Genomic DNA, 7,158 nt, shown 5'->3' on the forward strand with positions numbered 1-7,158 from the left:
TGATCCAATCTACCTTGCAAGACAGATTAAGATATAACTTAAGGCTTTCCCAAGCTGGCGCATAACCTCTGGTAGAGGCATTCACCCAGATACAGAGAAGTGGGAAACCGCGGATGAAAAGAATACCGAGGTCTTTGATAGCAAACTTCTACGTGAGCTTTCTAACTAAAAGGAATCTCTTATTCATATGGCATAAATTGGAAAAACTTGATGGAGATTTCTTCTCAATTTCCATGGTACAGTCCCTTTGCATGTTACAGTCCCATTACTTACTACCTGAATTTTCTATATACAAAATTCTGACATCTACGGTACTTGTCATCTACTTATGGTGGAAGCAATTCCAAAGGTGAAGATAATACTGAGCCAAATAGTAATGAGGGGAGTGCAAAATCTAGCAAAGGTAAGATGGGTCAAGGAAGAATAGCAGTGACTTATAAAAGGAAAACACCGAATAAAAGGAAGGAGATCCGTCTTGATTTTTTGCATGTGGTCAATGCGTTTGCTGATTGATAACTGTCTAATCTTAAGATGGTTTTGTGGCACGTTACAAACATACATATACAGTCGAAATATAGTTGTGTTGAGTTAGGTTGAAGAATTTTTACCAGATTTTAAAAATGAGATATAGTGCTTTCTTTGTTCGGTAGGATATTTTGCACTTTCATATTCTAGTTCCTCATTTGAGCGTTCTTTTGCTCTGTTGGTGGGGCATAAACTCAGAAATAGTTTTTGTTTTTTCTTTAAATAATAGTAAAAGTATGCATTCAAGTAGTAGCTTATTCTAAATAGTCGAGTAAAGTCGAGTAGGGCTGGCAACAATGACTAGGAAGATACGGGCTAGTTTGTTTTTTTAGGGGAAGGCTTCATGCAAGATATGCACGTGAGTAGGTCAGTATATGCGTATTTGCCAATAGAGGAAAACACGTTGTAAGTAGGCTTGCTTTTTTGTAGGGATAGGTAGCTTGACAAGGGATGCCTGGGATAGCACATAGGAAAAGTATAGAAGGAAAGGCGGCGGGAAAGTAGCCATGGTCAAGGTAAACAAGTACTAGGTCTTTTCTTTCTGAAGCAAGTCAAGGACAACTAGGTCAGCCTGGGGGGGGGGGCAATCGTCTAGATCGAGACTTCTCTTCCACAGACTAAACCGATTAATAAACAATTTACAGAGTATTCTTGCTTTCCTATCTGGTCTGCATCTCTCCTATCGAAACTATAATATAACCTTAATGGAAGGGCCCTGGTTCTGCCTTGCCAAACCGAGAAATCCATAAATTGTAGATGAATTCATCGGGCTTAACGTGTGATTTCGTTATAAGTGAACAGGCGTCGTCGTCCAGCCGTGTCGAGTTGGGATTAGAGGAGAGAGCTCGAATGGATAGGTCCAGTGAGGTGGGTGTGGAGCACGAAGGATTAAGAAGGTCCTCTTTATTTCCGGAATCAACAAGAAAGACTTAGCAACCCAAATAAAGTAACCCTTTACCCCTCCCGAGTCTATCGTATCCATAGTTTTAGTGGGTATCGAAATGCGAAGCGAGGAAGCTATTTCAATTGAACGGGCTTACTTTCTTACTTGGTTCTTTTGTAGAACAACCTTGGTATGAACCTAGATGATTCAAACTATATAAGCATAAGCAATTCAAACTACACATTTCGACCTTCATCCCACCCGATAAATAATAAACAAAGAGCTCGTAAGTCGGGCATAGAGAAAGCGACTCCTGAGATTGAGGGGGATAGGATACTATATATATCCTAGCGCATATATGAAACGATAGCTGGTTTTCTACCGGGGGGCTTTCGATTGTAATTTTTACAATTAGTAGTTCTTGCTTTCATATTCCCATATATACTTATTGTTTTTTCTGTGCTTTCATAAAGTCATAGTTAGTGTCCTTTGGTGTAGTCTTTGTGGCCGGCCGAGACGAATTGGATTCGAACCAGATAAGAGCCGTGCGTTCCCTTCTTTCCAAGCATCCCTTTGATTTTGTAGTTCAAGAAGAGAGGCAACCTCTATCTCTGTCTCTACATCTGCGGGCCAGTAGGCCGGCCAACTAACTCTTAAAATGAAGCAAGCCCTTTATCTTTATAATTAAAAGGAGAATGATGATGATGGCTACCATACCATTCATTCCTCCTCTGGATTTTCATTTTTTTGTAGTTCAGGTGGGATCTTATCAAGCTCATCCTGGAAATGAAGCTTGATCAGATCCCATATGACTCTTCTTTGCCCTTCACTGTCATCCGTCTGGTTGACGAAATCAATTAACCCAGCGTCTGTTGCATGAAAGTTCTCCGAGATCTCTCGGATACACTGGTTTTTAACAACATTAGCATCTCTGACGTAGGCGCATAATTGATCATAGAGCGGGGAAGTGGAATCATTCCTTTTGAAATTCTCGAATTGCTCATCAATCCGAAATTCCTTTATTGATTCAGCATATTGCCGAATATCTTCCTGATCCTGAGCCAGTCGGTTCAAGTCAATAGTTAAACGAGGCACATCGCTCCCAACCCTTTGTTGGTTAACGCTCTCACTATCACTCTCATCTGATAGCATTAGATGAATGTGTGCGGCCTTGGAGGTTTCCTCCTCCGAACGCGAAGGAGTTTTTTTTCCAGCAGCTCTGTTCCTACAAGGGGGGAATAGCGCTCCCGTCCACTCAAGGTGTTCCGCATTTCTTCAAAAAGGGCTCGTAGAATGTGATAAAAAGATTGGGTAAGCGAGAGAATCCATTCCATGATTAGTTCCCTAGCTTGATCTGTCACGATCAAAGAGGGATATAAAACTACAGCCGCAATCACAATGAGAACTATTATCAGTCCCCCCCAAAAAGAAACAAAAAGAATAAGATGATAGATCAAGTCTTACCGAAATTGGATTTCCTCTTCCCATTCGAACTTCTGTGGGTTTCCCCGTAATAGGAAGATCTGCGAGAACTCTTACCCATATCTTACCATTTCTTTGGAATTGTCCGCTCATAGCATGATGGAATTGTCCGATTGTAGCCCGACGCGCTGCTCCAATGGCTCGATACGAAAGACGACCAGCTCTACAAGTTTTGGTGCCATATCTTCCAAAACCAAATTGTGTACCATCCGGTTCGCGACCCCTACTACATCTGCATTTAAAATATTTACTATATTTCATACGTTTCGGATATAACAAGTCCCTTCTTATTTTGACTATATGAGATCCGCACTTTGACACCTGAAATTCCGTTATGAGTAGATACTTCCGCAGGAGCATAATCGATTTTTTGGTTAAATACATTACAAGATGTTTTTCCATACTTTCCGCATTCAGTTCTAGCTATTTCTGCACCCCCTAATCGAGCAGAGTAACAAATACGTATCCCCTCCACCCCTTTTGGCATTATTAATGGAATATCCTTCACTATTTTACTAAAAATTGAACGAAATGAGATTGGATTGTTCCTCAGTTGAAAAGAGATGTCTTGAGCAATCAGAGAAGCACTTTGATAAACATATTTGATCTTTACCGACTCAATTAAGGTATTAGTGTTTGTTCTATGAGAAAAAAAAGATCGCATTTTTTGCACTTTGTTCAAATAAGAGTTGTACCCGTACGGAATTATCCTCTTTCTCGGTATGATCTCTACCATCACTCTATTCCCTTTATCAGTTTTCCTATCCTACCTAGGTCTATGAATTTCTCTATCAATTCCATTACCTTATCCTTACCCATGAGGTTCCTACATTTGATCCTAAATTGAGCTAGGAGTTGTTTCCGGACATACTCAAAAAAAGGTTTATTATACAACCCAACCCCATCCCTTTGAAAAAAGAAGGTAGCAGCAAAGAAAGGAAAGAGTGATATGGTGGTTTTTGTTGTTCCCGCGAAGTGAAGATCATTCGCTTGGCGAATGAAGTGGATCAACCTCTTTTTGGCTCGGGCCAAACACTTTTTCTCGCTGGTAGAGCTTTCTAAAAAAAGCGATGCGAGAGCGTATTCTCTTATCTAAGCTTCCTCCCTTCGCTCCCCCCATCATAGATGGTTCAGCCACACCCGGTGCCACGAAATGATTGAGAACTAGGACGGGGTCGAAATGCATTTTATTCTTAGTATTAAAAAAGTATTGCATGACCGAATAATTCAAGGAGGGGCGCATAGCGGGGAGGGTCCTTTTTAGTAGATGACTCGTCGGGCCGTCAGAGCGGGACTTCTTTGGTAGAAATAACTTGATTCTACTCCTTTTTAGTAAGGAGGCGGCATTTCCCATAAGGAAAGGTATGTCATTTACAACCCCGGCGTATTGAGGCCTCTTGAAGGTCCCGCTCACCCGAAGTGATTTATCAAAATTCTTCTTTCTCGATGGTGATCGGTCATGGTATCCATAACGTTGCATCTTTTTCGGCCAAATCCAGATTTCATTTTGCTTCTCCCGGTCGATCGACTCGAATCTTTTCCCTGCCCCCCGGCCTCTCACTTCGTTTCGTTCTTCCTCTGTACCCTCGCTTGAATGAAGACACCCGATCGGCTCGACTTTCCCAAATGTCGGCCACCAGCCCTTCTCTTGTAGTACGGGTCTTGATTTCTTGTCTTGTTTTCGTTTTAGTCGTGGTGATCGCCCGGGAAGAAAGAAATGAATGAATGTCCTTTTGGGAAAATGTAGAATAGTACACCTACCGAGACGAAAGCCAAGGGCGAGTTTCGTAGGTGGACATATCGAAATATAATAAGATCTAAGATTGACATCTTGATACAATGATTTACCATAATAATTAATAGAGTCAATGGTGACAGAGCTGTGGGAAGAGCCACTTCTTTTTTCCGGCGGGGGATTCCATTCACCAGCGTAGACTACATACACGTGCTCTCTGAACCGTGCTAGATAGTCACCCATCACACGACTCTCAAACCCAACCTGTGGTGGATCCCTGGGGACAAAGCAAAGTCAAAGTGCTTGATCCTTTGCCCCATACTTTGAGATCTTCCTGACCGCCGATCAAGCAGCAACGCAGCTCGTGATAGGCTTAGCTTAAGCCGCTAACATTCAGTTCGGATAAGTAAAGTCCCTTCGGTCGGTTCGCTCAGGTGGTCTTCCCTTATTTTGCGCAACGTTCAGAGTTGTTCTGGTTTGAGAAAGGAGCACCGCCAGGTCCACTAGGGGCGCCCTGAATGAATAAGAAATGGACAGCTGAGGTCAGGCTTGCATGAAAAAAGAAGATAATAAGTTAGATGTACACACCTGAGGTTGGTAAGAACCGAGGGACAATGCCCCCCTCACTAGGCCCATCAGCGAAAGCAACTGCTACTTAATTATAGGTTTGCTTTCGTGCGAGGCCCCCGCTGCTGGAACAGGCAGTTGTCATTTTCAAGTAAACGCCCCACCCCCTTTCTTTGCCCGTCGGCCGCCTAGCTCATTATTCTTTGAGATCTGGATAGAGTCTCGCTTCGGGGCGGGGGAAGCATGGATTCGATAGATCTATCGAATCCATGCTGCAAGCAGCAAGCGTAGGCTAAAAAGGCAATAGTCTAACGTTGGGGTAGGGCGCGCCAAAATAACCGGGGGCCCCGGAGGGGTCAGTACAAAAGTACTATATTCTTTCCAATTACTTTCATTGGCTAGCTGCCTTTTGTAGCGCGCGTACTCTGATCCTCTTCTATGAATCTACAACTCTCTTTACTGAGAGAGACTTCATCTATATCCCTAAAAGTGGATTTGGATTCCCATTTATTCTTTGAATGACAGCTTAAACTAGGCTCCACCTTAGAGAGGGTTTTCGGTTTGAATGAAGATAGGGTCAGGGGTGCGTCGGAACGGTAGCTGCTTAGTCTCATCCGAGAGTCCAATCTATTTTGTGCTTGCTTTTGTGTCTTTGAATAAAAAAGAAAGAAGGGGGTCGATTTAGGCTCCTCCCCTTCCACTGCATAGCTGCGCTATCAGGTACTATGAGCTCTCTGCCCCACACATCTAACCAGCTCGCGTGGTTCACCGGTTCCACCGAAAACTCTCATTTGTTGAAGCAGAGCATAGTGCGGCGTCGAGCGAGAAAGGTCTCTTTTTTGGTTTATTCACTGATCTGAAATGAAACTTAGCACTTGTTTTTTATTTATTCCTGGGGCTAGGCGTTCGCAGAATCAGTCTATCCGAACCGCAGACGCACTTTTCAGATCAGTGACGGCCTCTCCAGCAGAGCTGGGCGCTGGGGCCCTGGATGCGCTAGCGATCGGCACATTAGGGGAGTACTTGCCCGGGTTTCTCGGCCTGGTATCCTTATCCTTGCGTTCATGATATCTACATTCAACTGTGCCCCAGAGACACGGTCGAAGCACGCCCGCCCCGTGTGCGTATTTCACGACATGCTTTGGTCCCGGGTTTCTTCCTGTGGTCTTATAGCGTTAGAAGAAGTCGTGTCGTCCCGGACATCTGCAACATCCTCTCACGCCTTTTTTGGGGGGACAAACAAAGATCAGGAAAAGACGGACCGAACCCATTCGTTGACTTTCGCGGTCGCCCTCACTGAACCGACTTGGATCTGAACTACGATTCAGATCAAGTCTTACTGAAATTGAATTTCCTTTTCGTGCCATATGTTGCTTAGACTTTACTTTTTCCCCTTTCCGCCCTTTCCTCTATTTATTCGATAGGGTCTTCGTTTTATTCGAATTCTAAACCCATTGTCGTCCACAGTTTCCTTGTCGACACGAAGGGGCCAGCAGCCCCAAAACCAAAGTCTGAGATCAGAACTCATACCGCGGTTGTGGCTTGAAGGCCGCACGCAAGTTCTGAAATATTTAGGGAGTATGTGTTAGTACGAGATCGCGCTATCAACTTATTTCATCTTTCTCGATGATTAGGACAAAATTGTATCCCTTAGGAACCGTACATGCACCTTTGTTTGGAAGCCGATCTAATATTGTTACAATACGAAATACTTGAAGGCCACAGACAATTGACTCACCTACATTTTATGCTCCCACCCTTTTGTAGAAAAAGCCTCTGCCTCTGGGGAAGTGCTCACATCAACTCCAGTTTGCGAACCAAAAAGGGGAAAAACCCATCCTCCAAAGTAGTGAAGTGAGCCAGTACAATAAGACAATAGGTCTCATGGGCCAAGCCTGCTATCAGGCAGTGAGTGGGAATCAATCCTGAAAGAGAGAAGGTCTAGTGCTCTCAGAAAATATTTGAT

The 7,158-nt window shown here is 43.6% G+C and overlaps 1 pseudogene; it reads right to left on the reverse strand.

Annotated features, from left to right (window-relative positions):
• Positions 1-3,140: 3,140 nt before the first annotated feature.
• LOC123134078 (ribosomal protein S3, mitochondrial-like) lies at positions 3,141-6,559 on the reverse strand (annotated as a pseudogene).
• Positions 6,560-7,158: the final 599 nt, after the last annotated feature.

Source organism: Triticum aestivum, chromosome 6B (assembly GCF_018294505.1).
Source record: "Triticum aestivum cultivar Chinese Spring chromosome 6B, IWGSC CS RefSeq v2.1, whole genome shotgun sequence".
Classification (NCBI taxonomy): Eukaryota; Viridiplantae; Streptophyta; class Magnoliopsida; order Poales; family Poaceae; genus Triticum; species Triticum aestivum.